At 40.8% G+C, this 18732-nt stretch overlaps 1 long non-coding RNA gene across 1 annotated transcript; it reads left to right on the top strand.

Annotated features, from left to right (window-relative positions):
* The first annotated feature begins 614 nt into the window (after positions 1-614).
* Positions 615-17816, top strand: LOC130457503 (uncharacterized). The gene is made up of 5 exons (XR_008916760.1): positions 615-2791; positions 3955-4182; positions 6334-6405; positions 7165-7306; positions 17729-17816. It is a non-coding gene; the product is annotated as an uncharacterized LOC130457503 (long non-coding RNA).
* Positions 17817-18732: the final 916 nt, after the last annotated feature.

Genomic DNA, 18732 nt, shown 5'->3' with positions numbered 1-18732 from the left:
ATGATCTCAATTTTTTTTTTTTTGAGTAGCACTTTTGTAGGCAGCAGATTATAGGAGCAATTTAAGACTGGGACTTTGTTGAATTAGATTAACAATAGAATAAGAGGGCAAGAGATTCAAGAAAAAGGGAAAAGGGAGAGTTAGATGATTCAACAATGAATCTATATGGAGAAGGAAAGAGAGTATATGTAGCCTGTGCAGATGTGATGTCCTAGAAAAGAACTAAGATGAGGATCAAGAACCAGGTTAGCACTGCAAGGCAGAGGGAGAGGTCAAGTAACAAAAGACTATGATGAGATAAGGGAATTTCAGAGTTCATTAACTGGGAAGTGGAATGCTTGTGGGTGATAGCAAGATCAAGGATGTAATCTGTGTGTAGCTGAAGTGGGATGAGAATGGAAAGTGAGTAAGCTAAGAAACTGGAAAGTTAGAGCATTTGAGGGAATTTCTCTCTCCCTCTCTCCCTCTTCATCTCCCTCTCCCCCCCCCCACTGTCTCTCTCTCTCTGTCTCTCTGTCTTCCTCTTCCCCCTCCCTCCCTTTCTCTCTCTCTCTCTCTCTCTCTCTCTCTCTCTCTCTCTCTCTCTCTCTCTCTCTCTCTCTCTCTCTCTCTGTATCTCACTCTCTCTCTCTGTCTCTGTCTCTCTGTGTCTCTGTTTCTGTCTCTCTCTGTCTCTGTCTCTTTCAATATAAGGGCATGAATTGGTGGAGATAAATGGAGGCTTTGAGTCAGACACCAAACTCATTGAAAAAAGAAGAGCATTCTAGAAGTTAGTAGACAACAACTACCAAAATATTGATTGGGCAATAAATATATATTGAGTGAACCTCAAAGAAGGAGAGGTTACTGAGTGATGGTAGAAGAAGAAGAGCTTTAAAATGGCCATGGGAAGCCACTTCCAAGTAGGATACCTGTTTTGACCAATAGTGGGGGAGGGGGGATAAGAATTTTTCTTTAACCCTTACGTTCTGTTCTGGAATCAATACTGTGTATTGCTTCTAAGGCAGAAGAGCAGCAAGGGCTAGGCAATGGGTGTAAATTGATTTGCCCAGGGTCACATAACTAGGGAGTGTCTGAGGTTACATTTGAACCCAGGACCTCCCATCTCTGAACCTGGTTCTCAATACACTGAGCCACTTAGCTATCCCCTCATGGGGGTGGGATTTTTGAGTGAAAGTGAACCACTGCTGGAAAGGGTGGCCAGAGAAATTGTGTCACCAGAAGGGAGCTAGGTTTAAGGGAACTCACTTAAGATCAAATAAGTAAGGAAGGAAAAGATTTAAAATGAAAGCAAGTTCATTACCTTTGGAGAAAGCATTCAAACAGCACAGTGGAAGGGGTTGCTAACTTGAGAGTGGGAGGCTAGGCTGAGAAGAAGAGACATGACTGTGGGAACAGAGAACTGGATCTGAATAATGACAGTTTGGGGTTTAAAATCACTGAGATGTGGAAATTATAACAGGATGGGGATCTGTTTAATCATTGAAATATTATTTCGGATAGGTTTCCAGATATCCAGACTCAGTTAGAAAGGTAGAAAGTGGAGTAAGAGGAGAAGGAGCTCTTGTAAGGGCCAACTCAGAGAAGGCAACTAATAGAAGTGGAATTGGAAGAAGAGGCCACAGGGTCCACTGGGAGGAAGTGCAATGGGACAACTCTTCCAAGAAGACCTACAGGGTTAGTAAAATGGTGCTTGGTATCCAAACCCTCATTTTGTAAATGAGAAGACTGAGGTCCAGTTACTTTGTGTGACTCACCTAAGGCTGCTCTGGCTTCCCCAAAGTGAATGCTGTCTTTGAAAAAGGTTGGTTCTTGGATAGCATTCACATCCACACACACATAATTCATCACTGAGGCCATGCATAATGCCTTTCCAGGTCTTTGAGACCTACCAGAACTTATACTTTGTTGCTTAGCTGTCAAGAGCCCGTGAACCATCACAACAGGTCTTTAGATTATGAAGGTACAGATTCTCGACAAATCTGAAATGCTGAGTTCACCGTATATAGTAACATAGTCCAGCCTTGTCCAGCTTAGGAGATAAATCTCTGTGATTTCTTGGCTCCAGATATCTCTGCTTCACCAAATTAGTCAGTCCTTTCCCTTTCTCTTGTTACCCAAGAATTCTCTTTTCTCTCTTCTTCCCTCTTTCTAGGATTGAGCAGGTTTGGTCCAGAACTAAGAATCTACACTTATAATCCACCTGGCAAGGAAAAGGGAGCTATGAAAACCAGACTATTCACATTGCAACAGAGTAGGATAGAGATATAGGCAGGAGCCACATAGGGAGAGTCGACAATTAAATTTTCAATTTGAGCATTTCACCTCAGAAACTGGCAGGCCTTGATTTATTGCTTTGCTGATTGGCTTGACATGAGAAAATGTTAATGCTGTAGATTAAACTTAAAAGTAAATTCAACATTTTCTTCTGGGGAACTGATTGCTAAATACTTACTAGTATATTCTTGTATTGCTCCAGAAACATTGCTTAAAGTCGGCAGGAATGCAATAGAAGCCTTAAGGAATGAACTCATCAGCAGGTTTGAGTCCTGGTGATTGTAAGCTAACCGTAGTAGTAATAATAACAATATCATAACTTGTATTGACACCGAGTTTTAAGGTTTGCAAAATGCTTTTTATCTATCATCTCATTTGAGCCTCACGACACTCCTGGAAAGAGCTGGAACGTTTGGGATGGACCCTTCACAGGTTTCTTCATAAATCTGCTGCTGAACTTGAACTCCTTGCTGTGAACAGCCTGATGAAGAAGCAGCTGAAAGATGGAAAGCAGGTGTGTTTCTGGGGGTGAGGGAGTGCGGGCGGTGTCGACATCAGATAGGAGGCCTCCTGTTATCAGGGGAGGAAGGATAGTTGACTCAAAGGGAGTTGGAGTCCTCTCAGGGTGGTTGAGATTAGGGGCTTGGATTGAGTCCAGGGGACTACAGGAGGGAGGGAAATGCCAGAGGAACTGGTACTAATCAGTCAACAAGAATTTACTAAGCACCAACTATGTGTCAAGCACTGTTAGTATGCTAGTTGCCATGGATACAAAGCCAAAAATGAAATATTTCCTGTCTTAAAAGAGCTTACATTCCACCAGGGTTGATGACATGTACATATATGCAGAGATCTATAGAGTTGTGGAAAATGATACAGGGTGTAAGAAATACTTCTCACAGAGTCTTCAGAATAACTGTAGCAACCCCGTCTGCTACTGGTTTATCACCTTGTAGTTTTCTCTTTCTAGGTTCAAAGGCAATCTAGAGAGTATACGCTGGAACACTCTCAGAAATAACAGAATTATGGAAATGATCTCTTCTTAGTCCAAGGCCCCACCCTGGCATAAGACCAGAATAAACTCTTCTTTCACGGGCTACCTTTTTCTCTCTAAAACTCATTATCACTTTATAGGTTTAGATAAAAGTTATTGCTAATAGCTGTGTAATTTATTAGTGGTATCAAGTAATACAGAAATGTAGATAAACATTCAAACAAGCTACAAAGTATTATGATAAGGCTTGCAGCCAAAGTCAACTGGTAGGAATACAGAGGAAATAAGTTTTGTTGACTGGACATCATTCTCGCCTACTTCCATAATGGCCAACTATTGGTTCTGCCTCATCTCAGTTCCGATCCACTCTTGCCATGCTTTTCTTTTCTTGTTTGAGCATTCATATTTACACTTCTCTATCTTCTCACATGGTTCTCCAAATCTTGGGGGAAAGTTCCTTTCTCAAAGCTGCCGGAACCCCCAAAATGAACTAAACTCTTCTGAATGCAGGGGAACAGACTAGCCCAAAGATTCTCTGTCATTCTGGGAAAATCCGCAAATCTCAGTCATCTACTGAGGGTGTTGTTGTTCATCATAACAGGGGAGATGTCTTGACTTGTGAGTGAATTGAATTTAAATGAGGTAGCATTGCACAAAGTCATCAGCCTCATTCTCTCTTTCAGAGTCATCCAAATCCAGTGGCAAGACAAAAGTCAAGCTAGTGGACCAGTGATAGCCCAAGGATGAAGTGGATGATGTTAGCATCTTCAATGTCTAATCAAGCTTAGGTGCTCCTCAGCACCTGCTTTAGCTGCTTTCATGGCCATTGGAACAAATTGTTCTCATCTGTCCATTCTGCTGGGAGAATTCTTCACATGCTTGGGGTAAACATCCCCCTAATTCAGCAAAGGGTATGAGACCTGTTGGTTACCCTTATTCTGGTTTAGACTATGTAGATGGCACAGTGGATCAAGCATAGGGGTTGGAATCAGGAAGACTCATTTTCATAAATTCAAATCTTGACTCAGTCACTTACTAGCTATGTGACCCTGGATAAATCTCTTGACCCTGTTTGCCTTGGTTTCTTCTTCTGTTGAATGAGCTGGAGAAGGAAATGGCAAACCACTCCATTACTTTTGCCAAGAAAACCCCAAAAATGGGGTCAGAAAGAGACAGACATGCCTGAAATGATCAAAGAACAACAAAAGGCCAACATTGGCCATGCGGTCCTAAGCAAGGCTTGAGACCAGACCACTCATTAAGACTATGAATTGAGAGGGTGTTTCCATAACTGGGAATTACCTCCCACACCATTAAAATCACAGTCCTAGTCTAAATCCTTTCCCTCATTCTCTATATCCCCTTACAGATTAAGAAAATAAAGTCTAAAGAGAATAAGTCTCTTGTCCATGGTAGTCCACCTGGTCAGTGCTGGAAGCAGGCTTCAAACCTAGGTCCTGCTGCCCCAGAGCAATCTAGGGCTTTTCCTCATGCTCTCCCCTTCTCATACCTCATCCCCCCACTCACATTAAACCAGAAACTGCAAAATGGGTATAATGATCACCTCCACCCCCCTGAATGGATATGCTCCTGGAGGATAAAATGAGATAATATTGTTAAAATTCCTTGTCAACTTTAAGCATTACTATTATTATTATCATCTCCCTGGGCTTGTGGGTTGGTATTCTGCTTCTTCCTTATTTTATCATAATGCCCAGCTGCGGTAGTCTGCCTATATAGCATGCTTGGCAAGCATTTGAGGATTCTACTACCTCCCCCAACCCCTCGGAAGCCAAATCTATAGGACATCTTTGTGATGTTGTCTGGGCAACCCAACATGGCCAACACAAACCAAGAGTCATTCTTCAGAACTTGCTTCTGTTTCAAGTTTAGAGGAAAATTTCATTACATAATAAGTGTGACATGTCATCTCCAGGAGTTGGAGAGAGTTGAAGACTGGTGATTTATTAGCTGAAAAGTAATTGCCTTGAAACCTCCATGGGAGGGAGTATGAGGAAGTTGCCCATTCTCCCTGCCTCATAATAACACCCACTTTTCACAAAGCCCATTCAGTTTAATCACCCTTTCTTCCCCACCCCCTGACCCCTATAAACCCCACCTACCTTCCGGCTCTGGTTTAGGGATATTTCATCAAGAGGAAGAAGTACCATTGGGTCATTCTTCTTCCATCATTCTTTTTTTCCATTGTGATAGAACCTCCCTAATATTATCTGGCTCTCTCCACCCTATTCCCCTGCCCTACACAGAGGAGGGTCAGCTGCCCAGGGAACTTCTGTCAGATGTTCTGTTCTTGGATCCCCTGGGGAAAAATCTGAACCTTGTGACTCTGATGTCATCCTACCAGGGCTCTGTGGCCTCCCTGGAACCTGAATTTGTCCAGAGCCTCTGAGAGGAGCCAGCAGTTCTTTTCTGGACCACATCTTGTGTTTCTAGAGTTCATCTCCCCAAGCCAAACCAGAAGAAAACCTGAGGTCTGGCTCTACTGTCTGACCTGTAAAGCAGGTTGTCTTTGGGGTGTACCTGGTCCCACAGTTCAAATGTTCTTGCAAGTCTAGCTTTCCCTTTAGGAAGAGTAGATGGCTGCCTAGTAATGTGCATTCAAAGTCAATGGGAAGAAGGCAATGTGATACAGTGAAAATAAGTGAATATAATAATTTACTTATATATAATATGTATGTTTATATATTCATAAATATAAAAATAAACAATGTAATAATTCACTTAATAATAAAGTAGAATAAGCAAAAATAATAATTCCTAGATTTGAAATTTAAGACCTTGAGTTCTAATACTGTCCTACGAGTCATTGTGTTACCTCAACCAGGTCATTTGACTTCTATGAGTCTTTTTTTCCTCATCTGTAGAATAAAGGGATTGGACTAGATGACATGTTTAAAAACTATTTCCTCCATTGGCCTGTAACTGATTCCTCTAATAATACTATGAAGGATTCACACATTTGGAGTAAGACATTTTAAACTCTGTTAAAAGCAAATGTCTCCTGGGAGTGAATTCATTTACTACATCCTTTTTTTTTCCAGAAGACTGCCATCTGAGATCATGCTTGGAGATAGGCCCTGGCACCATGGATAGAGCACTGGGCTTAGAATCAGGTAAACTCATCTTCATGAGTTCAAATCTGGCCTCAGACATTTTCTGACTATGTGACCTTGAACAAGTCACTTACCTTTGTTTGCCTCAGCTTCTTCATCTGTAAAATTAACTGGAGAAGGAAATGGCAAACCATTCTAGTATCTTTACTACAGAGAGTCAAACGTGACTGAAAATGATTGAATAAAATGAGCATGAGGAACACTGGGAAGACAGTCATGGGGGAGGAGAAGGAAAAGATAGGGAGAGCCAGGTACTGGATTCTTTGGTGGGACAATACTAAATTACATTTTTGCAGAGGACCATCTCTGTGGGTTAGGATCAGGGAGGACAGAAGACTCCAAAGTGTAGCTGTTAGCATTGAGTGAGGTGCATCTGGGCTACCTGCTAATGGAGAGTAACGGAATGAGGTGCCTTCTGGAACCAAATAAGAGATATGACGAAATATTGGTAAAAGTCACCTGGATCCTAGCCCTCCCAGGACCGAAACAGCCACTTTCTTCATTCTTATCCTCTTGACTATCTATGCTCAGCAACAAGGAAGCGCTGGCCAGGATGTTCAGCCTTGTTGATCTGGGCTCCATTAGGATTGCTCTGGAAGTTTGATCAAATATATTCCTGGGAAAGGGAGCCAGGAATTTCCCAATAACATGTCCAATGGGTTTCTGTCCAAGCTGGAATTCTGTTGCTATTGCAGCCAGGCAGAGAAGACTGCCTTGTCCAATCCCCTCTTTTGATCTAAATTCTGGGCTTCTTTCTAGGCCAGTTCCTGCCCCACCTCCTTCATAAAGTCTTCTGTGACGGAGGCCAATGAAGGATATGCTTTCCTTTATGATGGATTCTCTGCAGAATCAAATGAAAGGTTTTTGAAAGCTTCCTTTAAACTTAAAAGAGCACTATCAGGTATGGTTATTATATATTTATTATTATTATTAAAATATTGTATCATAGATTTAGGCAGCTAGGTGGCAGAGAGGATAGAGGGCTATCTGGACCTAGAATGAGAAGGACCTGAATTCAAATCTGACCTCAGGCCTCAGACATTTATTAGATGAGTGACCCTGGGCTAAAGTCAGTTCATCTTGTTTAACTCAGTTTCCTCATCTGTAAAGTGAGCTGGAGAAGAAAATGCAAAATACTTCAGCATCTTTGCTAAGAAAACTCCAAATGAAGTTGTGAAAAGTTGAACATAACTGAAAATGAACAACGACAAATCAGAGATTTAGAGTTGAATGGGACTTTAGAGTTCATCTAATCCAGCCCCTTCATTTTGCAAGTAGCACCCCCTCTGGGATCATTCTCTGAACCCCTACTCCTACTAGCTCCATCCCTAGGGGTGGCTGACTACGCTTTCCCACATTCTAGGGGCTAACCTAGTAGTGTGCTGGCAAATATTTAACAATTAGCTTACAGGAAATAAATGTATAGGTGACACCATTTCTATAGTTTGAATTATTGACATTTTCTCCATCATTTTTTAAGTCAAGACAATCAGTAAAATGGTAAATCAAGCTCTGATTTGTAGTCTTTGCTGATCTCAAAGGTATAAACACTTATACTTTTAACAATCATTCTTGTGAGCCAGTGACTCAAAAATGCTCCTGGAGGGGGCAGCTGGGTGGCTCAGTGAATTGAAAGGCAGGCCTAGAGATGGGAGGTCCTGGGTTAAAATCTGGTCTCAGACACTCCCTAGCTGTGTGACCCTGGGCAAGTCACTTAACCCCCATTGCCCAGCCCTTACTACTCTTCTGCTTTGGAACCAATACACAGGATTTATTCTAGGACAGAAGATAAGGAATTAAAAAAAAATAACTCCTGGGGTAGCCCTGGCTCTAACGGTATTGCTCATAAGACATCACTCAGTGTGCACATATGCCTCCAATGTTAATCAACCAGTTGAAATTAATTAGTCATCTAGGTGGCACAGTGGATAGTACACTGTGCCTGTGGATAGTACACTGTACCGGGAGCCAGAAAGACAAGTTCAAATCTGGTCTCAAATACTTTCCTAGCTGTGTGACCCTGGGCAAGTCACCTAAAACTATTTGTCTCAGTTTCCTCATTTGTAAAATAATCTGGAGAAGGAAATGGCAAACAACACTAGTATTTTTGTCAAGAAAATCCCAAATTGGGTCGAGAAGGGTCAGGATCTCAAGATTGTAATCTGGTCCATTCCATCTCCAGACACTCATTTCCCTAACATCAGTGGGGGAAATTAACACGACAGAACCAGGCACCATGTGCCCAGGGACTCATGGTAGCTGAGTGGGGAGATAACACAGCCAATGCTGTTAACCATTGGTTCACAGCAATATTCCTCACTGAAGCTACCAGTAAAAAGATTGATTGAGTGCTGGTCTTCTGGGATCTTTGGCATACACTGTCAGTTTTATCAACTCAACCAATTAGAAAACTCTTCATCAGTACAGTTCAAGACCCAGAAAGCAAGTTTGTCAAACCTACAAATGTCTAATTTAAACATGCAGGGAATATTGAACATACTCTAAACACTTGGTCTTTACTTGCTTATCCTCCATTAAAACAGACAAGGAAATTGAGGCTCAGGGAAAGGTCACGCATCACTAAGTTGGATTTAAGGTAGGTAGGATGTGAGCCCAGAATCTCTGATGCCAGAGATGTGTAGTGGCTTTGTTGTATTGGTTAACAAGAAGAAGCACAGTGTTGGGCATCTAGGTGGCTCAGTGGATAGAGAGCCAGGTCTAGAGACAAGAGGTCCTAGATTCAAATCTGAGCTCTGACATTTCCTAGCTGTGTGACCCTGGGCAAGTTCACTTAACCTCAGCTGCCTAGCTCTTACCTTGCCTAGATTTGAACCCAGACAATCCCAGCTGCCTAGCTCTTCTGCCTTGGAACCAATACTTAGTATTGGTTCTAAGACTGAAAATAAAGATTCTAAAGCAAAAATAAATAATATAATATAATATAATATAACAAGAAATAAATAAGAAAAATAAGTCCAGTGGTAATACACTTTGAAAGAAGACTGAGAAATGCAAATATCAGATTTACTTGTAATTTGACCTTAATCAAGTGACTTCCAGATGCCTTGGGAAATGGAAACATTGTGTACACGAATGGAACAGAATATCACTAGGTTCTAAGAAATGATGGAAGTGATAAAAACAGAGAAGTATGGAAAGATCTACATGAACTGATACAGACTGTGGCAAGTAGAGCAAAGGAAAAAACTACACCCAATGCCTTTTGGTTTTCAAAGTAACCTCAGAGATCTTTAGAAAGGCTGTGTCTCATCCACATGGTTTCACAGTTTTAGAGTTGCAAAGGTCTCTATAGGTCATCTAATTCAAAAACTTCATTTTATATATGAGGAAATGGAAGCCCAGAGAAGGTGTCTGTTACCTGCCCACCTTCTTCTTCAAGAAGTCTTTCCTAGTCCTTCCAGGAACATAAGGCTTCTTTTCTTTTTCTTTTTTTTTTTAAACATTATTTTATTTGGTCATTTCCAAACATTATTCAAGGCTTCTTTTCTAAAGCTATCTTCTATCCCTAAGTGAGATGTGTCTATTTGTAAATTGTCTTCCTCATTACTCTGAGGATAGGAACTATATTTATGTTTCTGCTTTTTTGTGTATCTCTGGCACTTAGCAAAGTGTTTGGCATATAGGAAATTCTTAATAAATGTATGTTGAATTTAGCAACAGACCTGAAGTCAGGAAAATCTGAGTTCAAATCCAGCCTCAAGCACTTATTAGCTGGGTCACCCTAGGCAAGTCACTTGCTTTTCTTAACCTTTACCTTCTCTCATAGGAACAACTCTAAGACAGAAGGGTGAGGGGTAGACACACATGGTTAAATGATTTGTCCAGAGTCACACAGTTAAGAAATGTCTGAGGTCTGATTTGAACTCAGGTCCTCCTGATTCTAGGCCTAATACCCTATCTTCTGAGCCACCTAGCTGCCTCTGGGCAAATTATTTAACCTTGACCTACCTCACTTTCCTTTTCTATAAAATGGGGCTAATTAATAGCACCTAATTCCCAAAGTTGTTTTGAAGATCCAATAATGTATTTTGTAAAGCACTTTTCAAAACTGAAAGTATTATACAAATGGTAGCTATTATTATTATCAGCATCATTATTATTATTTTTTTAAACCCTTACCTTCCGTCTTGGAGTCAATACTGTGTATTGGCTCCAAGGCAGAAGAGTGGTAAGGGCTAGGCAATGGGGGTCAAGTGACTTGCCCAGGGTCACACAGCTGGGAAGTGTCTGAGGTCAGATTTTAACCTAGGACCTCCCATCTCTAGGTCTGACTCTCAATCCACTGAGCTACTCAGCTGCCCCCCAGCATCATTATTATTGATTGCTCAAAGTCCCATATGTAATTAGTGACATAGCCAGAACCCAAGCCAGTTCCTTGTTTCCAAATCCCATGCTTTTCTCCCTGAACAATGTTGTTGTTGTTCAGTCATATTCGACTCTTCTTGACCCTGGGGATCATGCTGTTTATGCAGGTTTTCTTGGCAAAGATACTGAAGTAGTTTGCCATTTCTTTCTTTGGTGGAATAAGGCAAACAATGATTAAGTGACTTGTCCAGGGGCACGCAGTTAATCTCAGGTTAGATTTGAACTCAGGTCTTCCTGACTCTAAGATCAGCACTCTAAATGAGCCACCTAGTTGTCTCCAGCTATCTTCATTGGAATTAGCTAAGAAAATCATGTAGATCCCTCCCATAATTTTCTTCCCCTCGTGGGTAGGAGGATTGGAGAAACATTCTTGGCTTATAAATTGGTATCCCACGGCCCCCAACCCAGTGGTTGGTGGATGATTTGCAGTAAGGCCACAACCTAGGAAGGGAAGAAAGAGTCAATTGCAAAAGACTGACCATTTCCATTTCTTGGCTTTTTACTACATAGGGTACTCCATGCTCTTTGTCTCTGACTCATTTTTTCTGTTCCTTATTTCTTTTTCTTCTTTGGTGATTCTCAGGAACTTATGTAATTTAAGAGTAGAATGTATTTTTCTGAGAGCATTGGTTTTCTTTTTTTAATTTTCCCAGTAACTAGCACAATGTCCATAATATAGAAGGCACTTAGAAAATCCTTGTTGAAAAAAGCTGGGAAACTTTTCATAGCAAATGTCTCTTAACAAATACCTTGTTTCTAAAAAAACAAAACAAAACAGAAAACTGAATCAAATGTATAAGAGTACAAGTCATTCCCCAACTGACAAATGGTCAAAGGATATGAATGGGCAGTTCTTAGATGAAGACTTTAAAACTATCTATAATCATATGAAAAAATGCTCCAAATCACTATTGATTCAAGAAATGCAAATTAAAATTACTTTAAGGTACTACCTCACACTTATCTGAATAACTAATATGACCAAAAAAGAAAAATGTTAAATGTTGAAGGGGATGTGGGAAAAATGGGGGTGCTAATACACTGTTGGTGGAGCTGTGAATTGATGCAACAATTCTGGAGAAATTTGGAACCATGCCCAAAGGGCTATAACTGTGCATACCCTTTGACCCAGAAATACCACTAATGGGTCCATATGTCAAAATTAAAAAATATATATTTTAAGGGAAAGGAGCTATTTGTACAAAAATATTTATAGCTCTATGTGCTAAATGCTAGGAATGCAAATATAAAGGTGCAGAAAATTTCTGCCCTCAAGTAGTTTATATTTTAATTAAAATTATAGCATAGGGGCAGCTAGGTGGCTCAGTGGATAGATAGTCTGGTCAAGAGACAGGATTTCCTAGATTCAGATCTGGCCTAAAACACTTTCTAGTTGTGTAGCCTTGGGCAAATCAGTTAACCCCAACTACCTTGCCATCATCAATCTTCTGCCTTGGGGTCAATACTTAGTATCAAGTCTAAGATAGAAGGTAAGAGTTTTAAAAAAGGAAAGAAGGAAGGAAGGAAGGAAGGAAGGAAGGAAGGAAGGAAGGAAGGAAGGAAGGAAGGAAGGAAGGAAGGAAGGAAGGAAGGAAGGAAGGAAGGAAGGAAGGAAGGAAGGAAGGAAGGAAGAAAGGAAGGAAGGAAGGAAGGAAGGAGGGAGGGAGGAAGGGAGGGAGAGAAGGAAGGAAGTAAAGAAGGAAGGAAGGAAGGAAGGAAGGAAGGAAGGAAGGAAGGAAGGAAGGAAGGAGGGAGGGAGGGAGGGAGAGAAGGAAGGAAGTAAAGAAGGAAGGAAAGAAAGAAGGAAGAAAAGAAAGAAGGAAGGAAGGAAGGAAAGAAGGAAGGAAGGATGGAAGGAAGGAAGGAAGGAAGGAAGGAAGGAAGGAAGGAAGGAAGGAAGGAAGGAAGGAAGGAAGGATGGAAGGAAGGAAGGAAGGGAGAGAAGAAGGGAGGGAGGAAGGGAGAAAAGGAGAGAGCATAGCATAAAAAGAATAATAGAAACCAGGGACGGCTATTTGAATTAATGGAGTTATAGGGATAGTTTATGGAACTACAGGGGAGTAAACTGACACACTCTTTCCAGTTTTGTTTGTTTGTTTGTTTTTTTGCCATTTGCCATGGCAAAATTGATTTGATTATGATTCTAGAACTGGAAGTAGGACACAGAAGGTATATTCACATGGGTAAGGCAGTTGGCGAGCTGATGACTAATGAGAAGAGAAGGATAATGTATAGGTCTGGCCCACCTGAAATAATGGGCCAGGTGAGACATTTCCCAATCAGGATACTAGGAGTCCCAGGTTAGGAGTTCTGGAGCTGAAAGTTAAGGTCTTTTGTTTTATAGAAAACAGGCTAGTGAGACGATAGCTGGGGGGGGGGGGGGAGTGAAATGTTACACATCTGTGAGTATTTGTGTTCCTATCCCTTGGAATTTATGATGTTTCAGCTCTCTTTCTTTGGAAACAGAACAGTCTGAAAGTACCAGGATTCCATCTATCCATCCCTTCCCCTGACACACTTCTCAGTTCCTAATAGTTCATGAGCTACCTTGCCTAAATATTCATCTGGTGCTCGATATCAATCAATCAACATATATTAAGTGCCTACTATGTACAGGCACTGAGATACAAAAAAGAGACTAAAGATAGGAAGGAATAGGGATAATGTATGGAGCTACAGGGGAGTAAGCTGACACACTCTTTCCAGGAGCCATGGCAGAATTGACTTGTTTAAGGTTCCAGAACTGGAGCCAAATGAATAAATGAAAAGGAAAAAAAGAATGTTTTCCTGGGACTGTATTGGGTAACCTACAAGAACTGCCAGAAGACAACACTGTGGTCTCTTGTCCTATACTGCAAAGCCTGGAAGATATGATCTTTCAATTACAACCCTAGGTTTCATGGGCTATCAACCAGAATGGAAAAACAAGAGAGAACCTTCCTCTTCTCCAAACTTGCTCCTTATGAGGCCTTGAATGGTGGAACCACCCATCCACCTGCTGCTTTGAACTTTCTCTCTGGATAATTATAGCTTCCAGGGAAGCTGCTCCTAGTAACAAGGATGCTAAAGGAATGGGAGGTAGCTCTGAAAGCTCCTTTCATGCCCTGGTCCCTCCTCAATCCAGGGCCTCGTGCTATGAGTCCAGAGGTGTTCCTTCCTCACAATTTTCTGAGAGGACCATTTGTTGTCACTGTTGTTATGTCTTTTTAGTGGTATCTAAGTCTTCATGATCCCGCTTGGGGTTTTTTCTTGGCAAGACACAGGAGTGGTTTGCCATTTCCTTCTTCATCTCATTTTACAGATGAGGAAACGGAGGTAAACAGGGTTAAATGACTTGCCCAGGGTCACACAGCTAGTGAGGGTCTGAAGCAGGATTTGAATTCAGGTCTTCCTGACCCAGGTCTGGTACTCTATCCATTGGGCCATCCAGCTACCCTATTACATTTGAAATGGTTTAAATACAATCTGGGGCAGCTAGGGTCTGTGTTTCAAGGGTCATATACAGATTTTAATAAGGAAGGGTAGAAATCTAACCATGCAGTCTAGGTGGCACAGTAGATAGAGTGCCAGGCCTGGTGTCAGGAAGGCATTTCCCTGAGTTCAAATCTGGTCTCAGACACCTCCTAGCTGTATGACCCCATGCGAGTGACTTAATCCTGTTTGTCTCAGTTTTCTTATCTGTAAAATGAGCTGGAGAAGGAAATGGCAAAACACTCCAGTGTCTTGCCAAGAAAACTCCAAATGGGGCCACAAAAAGTCAGACATGACTGAAACAACTGAAAATGACAAAATACATCATAGTACATTAACATAGCGAAATACTAGAATTCTAGTCGAACTGACAAGCAAGAGGAATACAAAGAAATTTGGGAAAACCTATATGAAGTAAGGCAAAAGTGAAAGGAAAAACTACCCAGAACTAAGAGTGTACCCTAACTATTACCTCAAAGGGAGGGGAAGTGAATGAAAATGACAAAGAATCCTATTGGGCAATTAAAGAAGTGACTTTGATCATTGGAGCCTTGAAATGAATTAATTTAAATGTAAATAAGTGGGGGCAGCTAGGAGACTCAATGGAGTGACAACTAAGCCTAGAGAGACCAGGAGGTCTTGAGTTCAAATGTGACCTCAGACACTTTCTAGCTGGGTGACCTTGGGCAGGTCAGTTAATCCCTATATTGTCTAGCCCTTACCTCTTCTTCTGCCTTGGAACCAGTACCCAAACTGATTCTAAGAAGGAAGGTTAGAGGTCTTTTGTTTGAATGTAAATAGTTACTAAGCAAGTTTAGATGGTTGTAATGATATTCAGTTTTATTACACTTTTTTTAACCTCTTATCTTCCATCTAGGAATAAGTACTGTGAATTGGTTCTAAGGCAGAAAAAGAGGTAAGGGCTAGGCAATGGGGGTCAAGTGACTTGCCCAGGGTCACACAGCTAGAAAGTTTCTGAGGCCAGATTTGAAATTAGGACCTCCCCTCTCTAGATCTGGCTCTCAATCCACTGAGCCATCCAGCTGTCCCCCCCTCCCCACCCAGTATTAAACTTTTGATGAAATATTTAATAACAAGTAATTTGGTGCTCAGGGCTGAAACTGATATACTCCAGATGTGTTCTAAACCGAACAGCACACCATACAAGTATAATTTCCTGAATTCTGGACTCATTGCCTCTCTCCATCCAAAAGAGTGGGGAGCTAGCTTGACTACCCTCAAATGTTCATCGTTACATTTTCAGATTGAGCCTTTTACACCTTGGAAATTGCTTTCCTACAAATCAAGGTTTTGTTGAATGTCTAGATATAAGAAAAGTGATGGAGAAAATACTAAACATGCAGATTAAACTTAAAAATGCAACTTGCAAGGGCAGCTAGGTAGTCCAGTGAATAGAGAGCCCAACCTAGAAATGAGAGGTCCAGGGTTCAAATCTAGCCTCAGTTACTTCATGGCTGTGTGACCCAGGCCAAGTCAGTTAACCCCCATTTCCCAGCTCTTACCACTCTTCTGCTCTGGAACCAATATACAGTATTGATTCTAAGACAGAAGGGAAGTGGTTTTTATTGTTTATTTTTATCTACATTTTTTCTCCTGGGGAGTGAATTATTAAACATTTACCAACACTTGCCCTAGCCTCCATTCCTTTATGCTGGATCAGAAGAGCTGGGCTTTTGTGATTTGGGGGAAGTCCCAGTGTCTTTTGGGCTCAGGAGCTGCATCTCTGAACAGAGAAGGTAGAATTAGATGATCCTTAAGCTCTAAGTAGCACAATGGACAGAATGCTGAGTCAGAAAAACTCATCTTTTTGAGTTCAAATCTGGATTCAGATACTTACTAGCAGTGGGATTCCAAGTTACTTAACCCTGTTTGCCTCAGTTTCCTCATCTGTAAAATGAGCTGTGTGTAAAATGATCTCTCCAGTATCTTGGCCAAGAAAACCCCAAATGGGGTCATGAAGAATCAGAAACGACTAAAAACAACTGAATGGAAAACTTTCTTCTGGCTGTCAGTGTATGTGAGTCTTTAAAGATTTTTGGCATAAATTAATTTTTAAATCTAGCTGACTTTTTCCTGAGTTAACAAAATAACATTTTAGGACAATTTTACCAATCCCACACATCTTGCTACAAAGTAAAGAACCCGTTAGCTTCTTGGCTTCCTCGTTGTGCGATGTTGACTCACTTCTGAATAAAATCTCCAGAACTTTTCAGATGAACTACTGTCGAGTCACATTTTCTCCACCCTTCATTATGAAGTTGATTTTTTTTAAAGCTAAGTGTGGGATTTTCCATTTGTTTACTCTTTTACACTTATTAGATTTAGCCCATCATTCTAGCCTGCTGAGAAATCCTCGGTCCCTGAACTCTTCATCCAGGGTTTTAGGTGCCTCTCCCAGTCCCATGTCTTTTAAAGCATGCTGTCTAGGCGTCTATGAATCAGGCTGCCTAGGCTTTGTGGCCTTAGCCAAGTAACATCCTCTCTGCACAGGGATGAGCTAGTAACTGTTTATCAACCCCTTTGGGGGGAAGGGCATGTATACAAGAAATTTGGGAGATTAATCTGTATTATTAAAATCTTCTCCATCACTTGCTTGAGTCTATAGACAACCAATAAAACAATGATTTGTAATATTTGTTAATTTCTGAGATACAAATTTTCACATTGAGAATTTCATAATCAACTCTCATGAGCTAGTGTAAGCCACCAGTGGCAGCCCCCTATTTCTGGGGGTGTATTTCTTTATTTATAAAAAGAATTTGGATCCCTTCCAATCTTAAATGTGGTAGTATGACTATGTTTCAAATGGAAGAATTTTAGTATAAATTAAAATGTTTAAGTCCTTACCTTCCATCATAGAATCAATACTGTATCTTGGTTCGAAGGTAGAAGAGTGGTAAGGACTAGGCAATGGGGTTAAGTGACTTGCCCAGGGTCACACATCTAGGAAGTGTCTGAAGACAAATTTGAACAAATCCTGTCTTTAGGACTGGCTCTCAATCCACTGAGCCACCTAGCTGTCCCCAATAAATTAATTTTTAAAAACCCATCAACACTTTCCTGAATATCAAGATACTATTTCATGATAACTGTACAGAGCCTATATAAGAAATGATGTGTGATAAATACAGAAAAGCATGGAAAGATCTATATGTATAATTACAGAACAAAGCAAGCAGAGCCAAGAAAATAATATATAAAGTGCCTGCAACAATATAAATGGAAAGAACCACACAACGCCTCTCAGAATGAATGTTTCAAAATTCTAACAGTCAAGCATGACTTAAATAAGGAGATATGATTAGAAACCCCCAACTCACCCCTTTGTGGAAGCTGCACATGTTTTCAGACTTTTCAAAAATGCTTTGGTCAATTGTGATGATTTTTTTCTCTCTTTTTCTTTTTTTTCTTTAAAAAATACTATTTATTACATGAGATGATTCAGAATGGGGAAGGACACTGGAGAAAACTATGAAGATGTAAAAACAAAAGACATTAATAAAATCTTATTAATAAAAACAACTATACAGAGCCTACATGACCTCAAAGTGAAAAATGGCGGCCCTTATTTCAGGAAGGTACAATTAATCAATTTTCTGTTTAAAATAACAACAAAAATCCTATCTTGATATATTCTTGGGAAAACCTTCAACTTATGGAGGAAGTCCACCAGAGAAGGCCATCTCAGATTCCAGATACCCTGTGGGTCCATTTACAACCACTTAAAACTGTGGTTTATGAGCTCCCACTGATTTGTCTACCTTTTCTAGAAAAAACAAATTTCTAATTTATAAAAAAACAAGAACTTTGAATAGTGAATTATATCTCACTATGTATACCTTAGCATGTGTAATCCCTCCAAGCCAAATAATTATATAGGGCAAAAGATTATAGCTAATTAGTAAGAGTTAATATTATTGGCTGGAGGTGGGAGAGTACATCTAGATGATGTAGTGGAAAGAGCGCTGGGCCTGGAATCAGGCAGATCTGTGTTCAAATCTCAAATCTGACCTCAGAAACTTATAGTGTGTGACCCTGAGCAAGTCACTTGACCCCTGACTGAATAAAATGGGAGAAGTAAATGGCCAACCAGTTTAGTATCTTTGGGGAAAAAAAATGGATAGGTGGTCATGAAAAAGTAGAATTCGACCAAACAAAAGCAATGTTACTGGAAGAGAAGGGAAGGGAAGTGTGTGTGGGGAGGGAGGGAGGGAGAGAGAGAGAGAGAGAGAGAGAGAGAGAGAGAGAGAGAGAGAGAGAGAGAGAGAGAGACAGAGAGAGAGACAGAGACAGAGAGAGACAGAGACAGAGACAGAGAGAGAGAGACAGAGACAGAGACACAGAGACAGAGACAAAGACAGAGACAGAGACAGAGACACAGAGACAGAGACACAGAGACAGAGACAGAGACAGAGACAAAGACAGAGACAGAGACAGACAGAGACAGAG

The sequence above is a fragment of the Monodelphis domestica genome, chromosome 2 (genome assembly GCF_027887165.1).
Source record: "Monodelphis domestica isolate mMonDom1 chromosome 2, mMonDom1.pri, whole genome shotgun sequence".
NCBI classification, from domain to species: domain Eukaryota; kingdom Metazoa; phylum Chordata; class Mammalia; order Didelphimorphia; family Didelphidae; genus Monodelphis; species Monodelphis domestica.
The sequence above is the reverse complement of the archived record's forward strand: the minus strand, read 5'-3'. Positions and strand labels throughout refer to the sequence as shown.